This window comes from Manis pentadactyla, chromosome 14 (assembly GCF_030020395.1).
Source record: "Manis pentadactyla isolate mManPen7 chromosome 14, mManPen7.hap1, whole genome shotgun sequence".
NCBI classification, from domain to species: Eukaryota; Metazoa; Chordata; class Mammalia; order Pholidota; family Manidae; genus Manis; species Manis pentadactyla.
In genome coordinates, this window is record NC_080032.1 from 70,301,735 (window position 1) to 70,317,174 (window position 15,440).

At 39.2% G+C, this 15,440-nt stretch overlaps 1 long non-coding RNA gene across 1 annotated transcript; it reads right to left on the minus strand.

Moving 5' to 3' along the window:
* Positions 1-3,497: 3,497 nt before the first annotated feature.
* LOC118923292 (uncharacterized) lies at positions 3,498-8,452 on the minus strand. The gene is made up of 3 exons (XR_005029152.2): positions 8,297-8,452; positions 7,641-7,693; positions 3,498-4,104 (listed from the first exon to the last, which is right to left on the minus strand). It is a non-coding gene; the product is annotated as an uncharacterized LOC118923292 (long non-coding RNA).
* Between the last annotated feature and the right edge of the window lie 6,988 nt (positions 8,453-15,440).

Genomic DNA, 15,440 nt, shown 5'->3' on the forward strand with positions numbered 1-15,440 from the left:
ATCTTCCTGAGAATTGGTGGAGTCAAGATGTCATGTGGCTCTTGTGTCATGTGTCATGTGGCTCTTGGTTCCCACCTACTAGTTTTTCTTCCATTTTACCATAGAAGGGTGAGTTCTCACCCATCTTTACTTCAAATCCTACAATGGTGCATTGCTTGGATTTAAAAAGCTCCTGGGAACCAAACAAAGGAACAGCTGGAAATATTGGGAAGGCTATTGAGATATTCGTGAGCAGCTCCAATAATTGAGTAACAAGTCCTTTTAAAAATCAAGAACTTTCCCACTGCCTTAAACAGAATTGAAAACAAGTGACTGTCAAATTGTCCACTGAGAGAGTCATTAAAATAGTTTCCCTAAAAGAAATCTTTTTTTCAATGCATTCATTTTAGGAGACTTCAACACACCACTCACTCCAAAGGACAGACCCACCAGACAGAAAATAAGTAAGGACACAGAGGCACTGAACAACACACTAGAACAGATGGACCTAATAGACACCTAAAGAACTCTACACCCAAAAGCAGCAGGATACACATTCTTCTCAAGTGCACATGGAACATTTTCCAGAATAGACCACATACTAGGCCACAAAAAGAGCCTCAGTAAATTCAAAAAGATCGAAATTCTACCAAGTAATTTCTCAGAACACAAAGGTATTAAACTAGAAATAAATTGTACAAAGAAAACAAAAAGGCTCACAAACACATGGAGGCTTAACAACATGCTCCTAAATAACCAATGGACCAATGACCAAATTAAAACAGAGATCAAGAAATATATGGAGACAAATGACAACAACAGCACAATACCCCAACTTCTGTAGGATGCAGCAAAGGCAGTTCTAAGAGGAAAGTATATAGCAATCCAGGCCTATTTAAAGAAGGAAGAACAATCCCAAATGAATAGTCTAAATTCACAATTATTGAAACTGGAAAAAGGAGAACAAATGAGGCCCAAAGTCAGCAGAAAGAGGGGCATAATAAAGATCAGAGAAGAAATAAATCAAATTGAGAAAAATAAAACAATAGAAAAAATTAATGAAACCAAGAGCTGGTTCTTTGAGAAAATAAATTAAATAGATAAACCTCTAGCCAGACTTACTATGAGAAAGAGAATCTACACACATAAACAGAATCAGAAATGAGAAAGGAAAAGTCATGACAGATACCACAGAAATACAAAGAATTATTAGAGAATACTATGAAAATCTATACACTAACAAACTGGATAACCTAGGAGAACTGGACAACTTTCTAGAAAAATACAACTTTCCAAGACTGACCAAGGAAGAAACAGAAAATCTGAACAGACCATTTACCAGCAATGAAATTGAATCAGTAATCAAAAAACTACCCAAGAACAAAATCCCCAGACCAGATGGATTCACCACTGAATTTTATCAGACAATTTAGGCAAGGCATAATACCCATTCTCCTTAAAGTTTTCCAAAAAATAGAAGAGGAGGGAATACTTCCAAACTCATTCTATGAAGCCAGCATCACACTAATACCAAAACCAGACGAAGACACCACAAAAAAAGAAAACTACAGACCAATATCCCTGATGAACATAGATGCAAAAATACTTAACAAAATATTAGCAAACCAAATGCAAAAATACATCGAGAGGATCATACACCATGATCAAGTGGGATTCATCTCAGGGATGCAAGGATGGTACAACATTTGAAAATCCATCAACATCATCCACATCAACAAAAAGGACAAAAAACACATGATCATCTCTATAGATGCTGAAAAAGCATTCAACAAAATTCAACATCCATTCATGATAAAAACTCTCAACAAAATAGGTATAGAAGGCAAGTACCTCAACATAATAAAAGTCATATATGACAGACTCATAGCCAACATCATACTTAACAGCGAGAAACTGAAAGCTTTTCCCCTAAGATCAGGAACAAGACAAGGATGCCCACTCTCCCCACTGTTATTCAACATAGTACAGGGGGTCCTAGCCACAGCAATCAGACAACACAAAGAGATAAAAGGCATCCAGATTGGTAAGGAAGTCAAACTATCAGATGAAAAGTTCTTAGGAACAGCTCGTTTGTAGGTTATTTACAAACCACAAAGGGAAATGTGTCCTTTTTCAATGGTGAGACTGGGAGGGGAGTCACCATCTTAACCAAGTAGCCAATTTAGCATCACTAATAGTGAGACAACCTGAATTAATGTGCATAATGTGAAACAATGTGACTTAACATTACTAGTGAAGTATAACATTACTAGTGAAACATTCTAAAAATGTTTAACTTGAATCTAATCAAACCTCTACTCATAATGTCTAGTTAAAAAAAAAGGACTCAGGGGTGGGAGAAACAAGTTATAAGACATTATGAGGAAATAATCAGCCAAATTGAGAATACAGAATATTGTAGAAGAGAACTAGTCTGGACTTATTAAAAAATCAATGTCATGAAATTAGAAGGTATGCAGTTTGAAGGGTACACTGTTACCATTTCACATTTAAAAAGACAAAATTGCAGCAAAGCATGTAATTTATTGAAATGCTGACTGGAGGGATTTGGTTTAAAATAGCTATAAATATTTTGGAGATTGTATACCTGAAATATATACAATTCTTATTTGTCAGTTATATTTCAATAATATGACTCAGTCTCCCAATGTTTTGATTTAAATTCTTAGAGTCTGTTTGGCTCAGCTTAAGTCAGACAGCCAGATCCAATCAGCTGTAGGCACTGGAATGGAGAAGTCCGTGCCACCCTCTCAGCACTCTAACACATTGACAAATTTTATAAAAGGGAAGGGAGAGGAGAGGGTGGAAATGACTGTTGTCTCAGTGTGTGTGTATGTTTTTAAAATTTCATTAACTCCATGCTGGTGAGCCTGCCAGTAGCTACATGCTAACCTCACAATCCCTGTGGCCTCCACCTCACCTCCACTTTAATCACCTGGATACACGCTCTGCAACTGCTCATAGTTCTCCCACATACACACCATGCTGTTTCATGCCTCCACAAACTGAGACCTGACACACAGTTTCCTCTGCCTTCTCCACCTTGAGAACATCTACTCTTCTCTCAAATCTTTCTGGGTCTCATCTTCTCTTTGGTTCTAAACTCTTACCCTCACCCCCTCCAAAACAAGTTACTCACATCTTCTTGCTTATTATAGACTTGTTAAATTTTCATACATAGAACTCCTATTATTGCATATATTATATTGCATTACGTTCACAGATTTTTAAATCTATTTATTTTTATTAAGGTATCATTGATATTCACTCATTAGGTTTCACATGAAAAACATGGTGGTTACTGTATTCACCCATATTATCAAGTTCCCCCTATACCCCACTGAAGTCACTGTCCATTAGTGTAGTAAGGTGTCACAGAGTCACTACTTGTCTTCTCTGTGCTATACTGTCTCCCCCGTGACCCCCCTCACACCATGTACCAATCAATACCCCTTGATCTACTTCTCCCTCCCTCGCCACCCATGCTCCCCCACCTCTCCCCTTTGGTAACCACTAGTCCCTTCTTGGAGTCTGTGAGTCTGTTGCTGTTTTGTTCCTTCAGTTTTGCTTCGTTGTTATACTCCACAAATGAGGGAAATCATTTGGCACTTGTCTTTCTCTGCCTGGCTTATTCCACTGAGCATAATTTCCTCCAACTCCATCCATGTTGTTGCAAATGGTAGGATTTGTTTCTTTCTTATGGCTGAATAGTATTCCATTGTGTATATGTACCACATCTTCTTATCCATTCATCTACTGATGGACACTTAGGTTGCTTCCATATCTTGGCTATTGTAAATAGTGCTGCAATAAACATAGGGGTACATATGTCTTTTTGAATCTAAGAACTTGTATTCTTTGGGTAAATTCCTAGGAGTGGGATTCCCGGGTCAAATGGTATTTCTATTTTTATTTTTTCGAGGAACCTCCATATTGCTTTCCACAATGGTTGAACTACATTCCCACCAGCAGTGTAGGAGGGTTCCCCTTTCTCCACATCCTCGCCAGCATTTATTGTTCTTGGTGTTTTCAATGTTGGCCATCCTAAGTGGTGTAGTTCACAGATTCTTGTAAGGAGGAATATCATCCAATTCATCTGTATATCTTTGAATATAAAAAACAAAGTAGGTGCTCAAACAAGTGTTCCAGCACCTAGAAGAAGCATGATTTTGGGACTAACTTAAAGCAACTTAATTTTTATCTTCCACTGCACCTATGGAAACACTCTGTAGGGGCTGATTCTTGTTCTAAATAAAAACTTGGCCACTCCCATTCCTTTTTCTGGTCACTTTTAGTTAAGAAAAGTTAGTAATTCAAATATTATTCAGTACTATGTAATAGTCAAAATTTGCCACCTAACTTAAAGTTAAGGCTTTCTCTCCATTTGTGCCTGCTTAGAGAGGAAACTTACATTTCAGGAAAGAGTACAGCCACTCCTCTTTCTCTGATTTGTTTGCCCAACAGCACACCAATAACTCCATTCAAATATCCTCTTTAAAACCCCTTACCCAGTCTTCACCTTGACTCCTGTATGCCCTTGCTATGGGTGAGGCTTTAAGAATAGCCTAACAACCTGCCTACATTTTGTGAAAGTCCTAGAGAGTGGCCTATCTCTGGGATTTCTCATCATAGGATCTCAGGCAGCATTCCTATTTAACATACTTTTATAACAGTATAATGAAATTGTTACCACTTGGGATTTTGCCATTTCTAACTTTCAACATGCTTCCCTCCTCACCCTGTGTCCCCTATTCTTCTCCCCCATTTCTCCCTTCACTTCTGCGTGATCTGCTATCCACCAGTTCATAACCTCTACTTATTGCCCCCTGCATAGTCTCGGAATCCTCTGTCTCCTTACTGAGCCAGCAGTGTTTAGCCATTTCACCAATGCTCTTGCTAGGGACTAGACACATTTCTATGCTTCTCAAGAAAAGGGTCCCAATTAAAGACCGGTTAGCTCATGTGGCAGAAGATATTCCTGACCATGACGGCGAAAGTCTTGGCATCCAATGACTGAAGTCGTATGCTGGCTTCAGCTTCTGAATTACTTACATCCCTAGAAATCAGAGTTGTCCTACTGGAAAGTGCCTGTTTCTCTTAGAAGCTCAAATTCCTGCCCAGACATGCCATCCTTCCTATTCCAAGTGATTCTCTATTCACTCGAAGGCTATAAACAGGCTTGAACCTCACCTTCTTCATCTGTTAGTACCTAGAGAACCACTCAGGTAGTCAGAGCAGCTACATTAACACCCCGCAGGAGGCTATGGGGAGCAGCCTCATTATCAGTGGCCTGCTGAACATGCTTTCCCGCACGGGCCTTCCCACTGGAGAAGAATATCCACATACATACACTTCAAAGATGCCTCCTAACCAATGGAGCAGAGCTGGTTGTAAAAGGCGGTGCCACCCCACTACTGCCATCAGCCCTGCTGATGGTCCAAGATTCACCACATGGTAAAGCAATAAAGACATCATCACTTGTGTTGTCTGTGCTAGATCAAAGGCCAACTTGGGAGGCCGAGGGTCCTCCTTCTCTACAGCAGATCCTGTATATTCCTGGGGCCTATTAATGACCTTTCCCAAATGAGGATGCTTGCCACATTCTTTCCTGAATATGGCTCACTACGCCCTACTTATCTGCCCATCTTGAGCTCTAGCCTTTATTCCTCTAGAAATTTCTTGAATATATAGCTATCCACAGAGGTGAATTTAAATCACAGGTCTAATTTCTTTTCTCTTTCTTCTAGAGGAAACTCTTAAAGTAGTTGTTCTCTACCTTATTAGCAAAATGAAGAGCTTTAAAAAATACTGATGTCCAGGATCCACTCCCAAAGATTGTTATTTAATTGGTCTAGGGTGAAGCTTGGGCATTAGGATTTTTTTAAAGCTCCCCAGAGCAGATTCTGATGTGCAGACAAGGTGGAGAACCCGTCTTAAGGCTCTCTAAATACAGATGAACTTTTGCTACATAGAGCATCTGCAGTTTTATGGGTAGACAGCATGCACAGATGTAGTGAGAGGCTCAGGGAAGAAATTCTCATTTGTTGATCATATACATCAAGTTCCGTGCTAATTACCCATGCAGTCTTTCCAACAGTACCTTACTTCATTTTTACAGTCATCCTATGTGGTAGGCACTATTTTCCAAACAGGGAAACTGAGGCTTAGAGAGGTCATACATAGAGTGACTGGCATACCTAAGAGTTAAAGCCCAGGTCTGATTTTCAATGCCACATACTTTCTATGACACCATACTGAGACGCCATGCCTCTCACAGCTAGATAATCCCACTCCCTAAAACAAGACACCGTGGCTCCAACCCAGAAATCCTATTCTATTGGCATCCATGCATTTTCCTCAAACATTTTCCCAGGAACTCCACACATACAGCCCAACTACTAGGATATACTTTAGGTTTTCCAAAATGCTCCAGGCAGAACTTTTTTTTTTTTTTAGATAATTATTTTTTATTGAAGGGTGGTTGACACACAGTATTACATTAGTTTCAGGTGTACAACACAGTGATTCAACATTTATATACATGATAATTCTAGCTACTAGCTATCACCATACAAAGTTGTTACAATATTTTGACTATATTCCTTATGCTATACATTACATCCCGGTTACTTATTTATTTTACAATTGGAAGTGTGTACTTTTTTTTTTTGAGAGGGCATCTCTCATATTTATTGATCAAATGGTTGTTAACAACAATAAAATTCTGTATAGGGGAGTCAATGCTCAATGCACAATCATTAATCCACCCCAAGCCTAATTTTCATCAGTCTCCAATCTTCTGAAGCATAACGAACAAGTTCTTACATGGAGAACAAATTCTTACATAGTGAATAAGTTACATGGTGAACATTACAAGGGCAGTCATCACAGAAGCTTTCGGTTTTGCTTATGCATTATGAACTATAAAAATTAAGTTCAAATATGAATACTCATTTGATTTTTATACTTGATTTATATGTGGATACCACATTTCTCTCTTTATTATTATTATTTTTAATAAAATGCTGAAGTGGTAGGTAGATACAAGATAAAGGTAGAAAACATAGTTTAGTGTTGTAAGAGAGCAAATGTAGATGATCAGGTGTGTGCCTGTAGACTATGTGTTAATCCAAGCTAGACAAGGCAGGCAGAACTTCTTGATAGCTACCCTATCTGAGTCTTCACTGAAGTACTTCGATTCTATATATTAACACCTGGATCCTTCTTCATCACTGCTAACACAAATCCTGTAGTGTCCTATATTTCTCTACAGATGAAGCTATATTGCTTACCTTCAAGCTGTTCTTTTCCTGGTGTAGTAAAATAATATACTCAATCATTCCTCTGCCTTGTACTCCATACAGCAAACAAAGAATCAAAATATACGGGCTAAGCTCTTGTGTAAGACTGTTGCCAATATCAAGATGGACTCTCTACCAAGTGAATGGGAAAGCCAGAGGCTAGAAGGATGTACTTTGGTAATGTGCCAGTGGTACATCTAAGTAACTGGATAGCTAAAGTCCACCTTTTCATGCCATGCAGTCCACACTTCATTCTGGCTGAGGTTGGTGGGGTTGGTGGGAGGCAGTAGGGACTAGGGGTTTCATTGGGGGGAGAACATGTCAGGTGTCAGGTGGTACCTTTAACATGTTGCAAGACAAAATCCAATGCGTGTGCAGTTGTCCCATGCATCCTGGGAGAGAGAGAAGTCAGATTAGTCAATTCTCTTAAGACAGTTCCCAAATTCCTGACTCCTGTTATCATGAACTGTTCTGCCTAATCCCAGCCTCAGCCCTTGCTCAGAACTATGGTTCTTAGAATCCTTGTTCCACTCACTTAGGGACTTTCCAGTGTCCACATTGCACATCATGGGCTAAATGTGTAGCGTTTCTGCCTTTTTGTTGATGAACATGAGTAAGTTCACACTATTTTACGGAAAACTTTGTTTACTGCCAACAGTTCTTTCTAGTCTCACCTACCCCCTGTGCTGTATAGTTACTGCCTTAATTTACCTCTCAAATTCCCTATTTCCTTCCCACTGCAGTACCTTAGTTCACATTTATCCTCTCTTGGACTCCAGTAAAAAACAAACCAAAAAAAAAAATTTTGTGGCCCCTCAGACTTATTATGTCGCTCCCACGGTTATCTTTCCAAACAGGTAAAACTCATCATTCTTATTTTAAATCCTTGATCAGCTGTCCCAGGCCCACTCCTTTCCTGCTTGATTCGCCGAAACTAGTGACACAGAGTGAGTTCACGGCTAATAAATGACAACGGAAAGAAGGGAGAACCATACAAGCATGTGGAGTAGTGACTGCAACGTCTCGAAGAATGTAGTGTTGTGTGCTTGAATCCATCGAATTAACGTGAATCATCGGATCACCGGACCTTTCTCGAGAGTCAAATTCCGTTCACCAGTACCGCGGGTGAAATTTTTTCGCGCCAGAAATGATTAGTGGGGCGCATGCGCACACGTACTCGCCCAGGCAGATCTCGCGTTGGTTGGGGAAGCACGGACGCGAGAAGTGAGGGTTGGGGGGCGGGGTGTATGTGTGCGCGCGGGCGCGCGCGTTGTGCGGCCTTATATTTCCCTTTTTTCTCCAGCTCTTGTGGATTAGTGCTATGTTGTAGTCAAATAGAAAAAGATCAAGACTCCGCGGCAAGAACGCATGAGGCTAGTGTAACGAGCTGACAGACTAGCGGCGGTTCTCTGAGGCCGAGGAGTTCCACGGGCGTCTCTGCAAGGGACAAAAGCCAGAAATATGTAAAAATAGAAAAAGGCAACTAGTTTATCACCTTAAGACGCGGTGTTCTGGGTTTTTTTTTCCCCCCACTTTTCACTACGAAAAATCCCCTTGTCTCCCCGCAGCCAGGGTAGCCTCCGGCTGCCTCTGCGCCTGCGCGGGGGTTTGTTTACTACCGCTCAGTCCTGCGTGCAGAGCGCGGGCACTTTCTGTCGCGGTGTGTAATTAATTCATAACGAAACTCCTGCTTTTATCCGGGAACGCGGGTGGCCGGACAGTTTACTTGTAAGTCTGAAACCAGTGAAAATACGAACGGCAGTGAAAACTGAACCCTCAGAAGTCGGTGCCTGTCGTGGAAGATCTTTGTAATGAATGTGACGATAGCACCACCATGCTATTCATGACGACTAAGAAGTGGTAAGCAGCGACAGTACACCCCAAAGCATAGGAAGTCCTTAGGTTAACTATTTAAAATAAAGACTTTGTTACGGAAAAGATGCAAATAAGCCTAACTTCAAGGCCATCTTGCTGGAACAAACCTCGAGCAATAACCTGCATTAGGCTGACTCGAAGCAACGTCAAAAAGGCAGCCATGCAAAATTTGAAACTAAAAAGAGCTGACTCTAGAAGCAATAGCCAGAAAAAGCGCAAGCCAAGAAACAAAATTTTTAAAGTGATTTTTAAGTTCCCTTAAAAGACAGTTTCAGAGGCTTAGAAGGCTATGTTTATAAAATGGGAAGATTCGGTAAATTTTGTGTTACAAATGCGACTGGATCCGTTTGAGAACAAAAAGAATGGCAAGCTGAATTTTAAAAAAACCTTTATGGAAAAATTTCCAATGAGGCATTTTAGTGTGTTCAAAAACAACCTTAAATAACCGGTAGATTCAACTAAGCCTGGATCTTTACCTTAGAGTTGGATGAAGGCATAGATGTTAACAATTTGGCAATTTTATTGGACTCTTAAAATGATAAAACTGAAGACTTTTGTAATGGAAGAAAATTTCAACAAAGGAAGGTGAGATTTTTAGGTAGCATGAAATTAAGGAGAGAAAAATGAATGGACATGTGTGCAGATGGGGCCAAATTTTGAAGGATCCAGATGCTTCTATCATGGTTCACAGAGAGCATTCACCTTAAAAAATTAGCCTCTGGGTTTTTCTTACTATGTTTAATACAATAGTAAAATTTTAGCAATCCATCCGTTTGGTTACTTAACTTTTTAGGGCAAATTTCTACCAAAGTTGAAAGGGACTTTAAAATCCTCTGCTGTCTACAGGTACACTTCAGTAAGGTGATAAACCAGTTTTCTAAGCCAGGATTGAATTGACATTTTCTTCATGAAGGAAAAAAATGTAATAAGGTGAATTGATTCCTTGTTCATCTGAGTAATTAAGACTGACTCATAAAGATGGATTACTTGGTTATGGCGGTCAACAAACTGAATACTTTTATTGCACTTGATGAGTTGGCTCTAATGAAAATTAAGTATGGGAATTGGGTAAAGAGTTGATAAAGAACTGAAGCCTTTGAGACTCCCTGTTCATTTACATGTGGTGAAAACTTTAATGTGAGACTGGTAAGTAGTCAAATAAAACTTCGTCTGTTCACTGGGGAAAAAATCCTTTGATGAGTAAAAGAAACAAAAGAATTGGTCTGGCCACCCATTCAGTTTATCATATGGCTCAGGAAGTACACTTATCAAAATTTCCACACTCAGTAGTTAAAAAAGTCACCCATACCATTTCTTTAGTAGCATTAGGGGCACACTGTGCTGCGATTACCCTGACATTGGAAAGCAGTAAAAAAAACTGCTTCCATTTGTAGCCATATATTAATATGAATACAGATTTTTGAAACATTGTGAGCCCAAGACAAATTTCTGAACAATGAGTTTTCTATGCATTCCCAATTAACCCAAATTGGTTTAATCAGCACAATATATTCTTTCTTACTAAGTGAGTGAAAGAATTTTTTCACAATAGGTACCTTTAAACATTTTTAAAAGTATTAAACATATGTTATGGCCAGATTGCACTGTTTGTGCATGAACCTTAATGAACAGAGGACTGTTTTGCTGCTGCCTCTAGCTTTATACTCTCTTCACTGTTGGGAGTAATGTCAGCACTCCTGTCATAACTAAAGAAAGAATGGTCCAGTCAGGTGGAATCATTAGCAAGGGGGTGAGTGAAAAATGGGAGGAAAGAAAGGGTAAATTTTTGCTGTGAATATTAAGCATTACCCATCGGGGATGGTTTCTCTGCTGAAGTGCTCTTCCTTCTGCTAAGGAACTCTGGCCCTGCCTCCCTCCCACTCCCGTATTTGCTTGGCTGGCTTCTTGGGTGCAGTTACTTCTTCGATAAAGAAAGATGCCTTTCTGTCCTACCATCCTCAAGTATTAAAGAACCTTCTGTCGTAGTCACAAGGTGGCTGCCATAGTGCCCAGCATCATGTTCTCATATGAAATATTTCAAACAGAAAGGGAGCGATATGAGGGGGAAGAAGCCTTCTCCTGGTGGCCTCTCTTCTTATTAGGGAAAAAAAATCGTTCCCATATGACTAGCATACTTTCCTTTACAATTCATTGCTCAGAACTGTATCATATGACTACCCCTAGCTGAGAGGAAGGCTAGGAAAGAATGTACAAAAATACAAGTATGTTCCTTAAAATGGTGCACTAAAAATAACTTCTTTATTTTTACTACATTAGTAAACATTTAGTAAATAACTGCTTACAGGAAATACAGACTTGGGAGCAGAGCACTCAAAACCTATGCAACTTTGTTACTTGAGGACTCTAACAGTTGCTATTCTAATGAAAAATACTAACACAATTTCATCTTCACTGGCATTGATGTTCAACACCCCAGCCACCCTGTAGAGCTATGCTGTCCGGTATGGTGGCCACTAGCAGTGTGTGGCTCTTGAGCATTTACATGTGCTAATCCCAAGTGTGAAGTGTTGTTAAAATATATAACAGACTTCAAAGTGTCAAATAAGAATGTAAAATATCTCAATAGTTTTTATATTGATTACATATTGAAATATGTCACCAGTTTCTTTTTACTTTCTTTTTCTTTTTTAATGTGGCCACTAAAAAACTTAAAATCACCTACATGTCTCATGTTTCTGCTGGACGGCGCTGCTTCAGAGCTTTACCCTGCGATGCGTGCTTCCTCCTTGGACAGAGAGGTCCTTGGGGGCATTCGATTCCAGTTGAAAGAAGTTCCAAGCAAAATTAAAAATCTGATTCAGCATTTAGCCTTCTTGATTTCCACTCCCTCACCCCCCCCCCTCCACCACCACCACCACCACCACACACACACACACACACACACACACACACACACACTGGGAAAATGATTTCACACCTTCATTACACCATGCAGCTTCATCACCTAACTTAATGGTGTGAAAAGCTTAAAGGTTCCTGAAGCCTCCAGACAAGACTCTATTTGCACTAAAGACAGGCATTCCTGAATAATTTCCTGCTTTTTTCCTTAAAGTCTTTATATTGCTAAGTCTAAATATTGCTTTATGTTTAGTTGTGAGAAGGCTTGCCCCTGTTCAGTTCAAAATGTAAGTGTGCTGGGAAAGATAATGAATGAACTTATGTGATTTCTGAATTATATTTACATTTGCCAATTGCATGTAAGCTAATAATGACTATTCTGGCATGTACAGCTTTTATTGTGGGAGATAGGACTGCCAGTAAGCAAAAGGGAGAGAGAATTCCAATCCTGTATTTTTAAAGGGTTGGTATACAATAATGGGCTATCCTGGACAGTGTCAGTGAACAGTAATAGAGAATAATGTGACTTGGCTAGTTACCAAATTAACATTTAGTAAATTGTCCCACTTAATTAACAAATTCACTCACCTCTCCCAATTAAAATCAGACTCATTTCAAACACAACATCTGAAGCCTTCCCTGAGCTCCCCTCTAGAACCTTCATAGCACTGTGCTTGTACCATCTTTTTAAAGCACACATATTTGGCATAGTATTAATGTTGTTTCTTTGTTTAATTTTTATATACAGAATAAAGCTCCTCCCATTGAAAACAGTGATTGTATTTTATTCACTTTTCAAAATTCTACTGACTGGCATTATGGCTCAGACAAATTAGTCACAGTTAAGTATTTGTTAAATATCATTGTGCTGTATTTATCCTAAAATGATTTAAATAGGAAACTATTTCTAAAATTTAAAGTAAGAGCTGGTATCTGACTCACATCTCAAGTGCTTAAAAAAATACAACAGAACCCTCTGTATAGATTAGTATTAGAAAATCAAACTAAACATTCGAGTACGTACTGGTAGATTATGACTAAATCTATAGTAAGTACAGACTTATGACAGATCTAGATCCATATAATGACTCATGTTTTAAAGGACTGGTTTTCTCAATCTGCTTCCTCCCTTTTCTTAGGCCTTTTTCTTTTCCTCCTCTGTTTAAGCTCTTTATGTTCTCTTAACTTCTGTCTTGATAATCACCCCAAACAGGGAATCAGTTAAGGGATGTCTAACTTTTTAAGTCTAAACCACATTTAAAATCCTGAGAAGCTGGCATTCATGTTAGGTAGCAGTCATGATGAACTTGGTAATTGTTAACCCTGTCCATCTAATTGCACCCTTTTACACCCCAGTGATCAAGGCATTCAAGAATGATAATGTAATTCTGTTCTGGTTTTTTCACTTGTGTATACAGTATGCTGACACAAATCCTGTGCTGACACAAATCGTGTGTTGACTGGACTTCGATGGAAGAGTTCTATTAGAATGACTTACAAACAAAAGAGAATCTACCATTTAGGAAATCAGTATGTAATTTTTCTAAATTTTCTGTAATTTGTTTCCATTCTTGTATGATGTTTCTATGCCTTTGCCACTGAGCTGGGAGGCCCTCAAATGCAGAGACCTTGTCTTATATGTCTCTGTTGCTTATTTGTCTTTATAACTCCAGCACTCACATAGCACCTGGCACACTGTAGGTGATCTGTAAGTACGTAATGAGGGAATGAAGTACAGCTTTGATCAAACAATCATATATTCCATGTGAGTTTGGTTGGGGTTGTGTACTTACCAATAGTTATGGAAAGTATCTCTGGGTGGTGGTTGGGTAAGGTCTTTTGGTTGTAAGGAACAGTCACATTTGTTAACATCAAGTAATGTGTGACATGTGTGTTCACATGTGTGACAGGAATCTTAACCATACTGCCAAGTCCTTAGAATGTGGAAAGCCAACCTATGGGGCTTTGGAAGGTTACATGGAAGCATGAATCAAAAGTTCACTTGGAATATGGAGGGTTCCAAATGCCTTTGCCACGGAAGTCCATGGCCTGTTATTCTAACTCATAGTGATGCTGTCAGTGCCTTTATGTCTTTTCTGTGCATCTGCTGTCCTTTTTGCTGTGGCCTTCTCATTCTTCCTATACTTCCCAGTTCTAACTCTTGCATAGGAGTGTAAGATTGGATTAACTAATAACCATCTTGCTTCTCTTGGGTACAGCAGTCTATACTAGGCCACATTATAAACCGTGGCTCTTGGTCAGGGGGCTGGGAGTGGGGCACTTCCTCCTGGAAGGGGCTCTAGACTTGGTAGGTTCCACATCTAGGATCCCTGGTAGAATGCAATGGGGCTCTCTCTCTGACCTATCCAGGAACCATGTATATTTAAAAATTATCTATTGGGTGCTACCTACTTTGCATTTACTTTGTTTCAAGGATCAGTGAAAGGTAAAAAAATATTAAAGACTATAGATTTATATCTGAAGTCAAGGTGAGTATGGCATGGAGGCAGTATATCTATCTGTGTGTTTGGGGCAGGGGTGCCTTTCTGAAAGAGCTTGGTTTAGTGGAAAATGATCAAGTTTTAGGTTATCTTGACTTTGCACCTAATTGTGTATAACCACAGACAAGTCACCTTTTACCTTTATTTCTACTTCCTCACTTGTTAAGGGATATAATATTTGCCTTGACTGCACAGACAATTACAGTCTGCTGTGATCAAATAAATGTTAATTTCAGATTATTAAGTGGGACTATATGAAAATAACCTGAAAATAAATGTTTAATAGGTAGAATCTATGCAGATTTAGAGTTCAATTAAATTTGGTAGGATTCAAGCTCTTGTGATGCTTTTAGAAAAGTAGATTATAGATATGGTTGTGGTTTGGCATATTTTTAAGATTAGGGCTGACATTTCTGGCCTTGTGCTGCCCTCCTGTGCTGTTTAAATAGCTCAGCAGGCAAGTTACATTTGTGAATACTCTGTGGGGTAATTCTACCTTTTTACTTACCCTCTTCTGTCCTCCTGTGGCCACAGAGGGCCTAACTCTTCTGGATATTTCTGTTTCTTCAGTAAAGGAAGAGATGGAAAACTGCTCTGCAACATTCTAGGTCAGAAAATCCTAATCCCGAGTTAAGGAAAAGGGCAACAAATTACAAATTGCATTTGACCCTGGAGATTAAAATTGGTTCACTGATTGAGGAAGATCATAAGCAGATTATTGGGGTTTGTAGAAGAATGCCATTATGACAGCATCAGGAAAGGCTTTTGGTCAAGAATAACTAGGAATGCAACTCATTGCCCTTTTAATATGCCAAGAGTTTATAATATAGCCTGTTATTAATATTGTTTATTTGGTTAATATGACAGGCTATACTAGGGTGGGAACAGAAGATACTGTTCAACA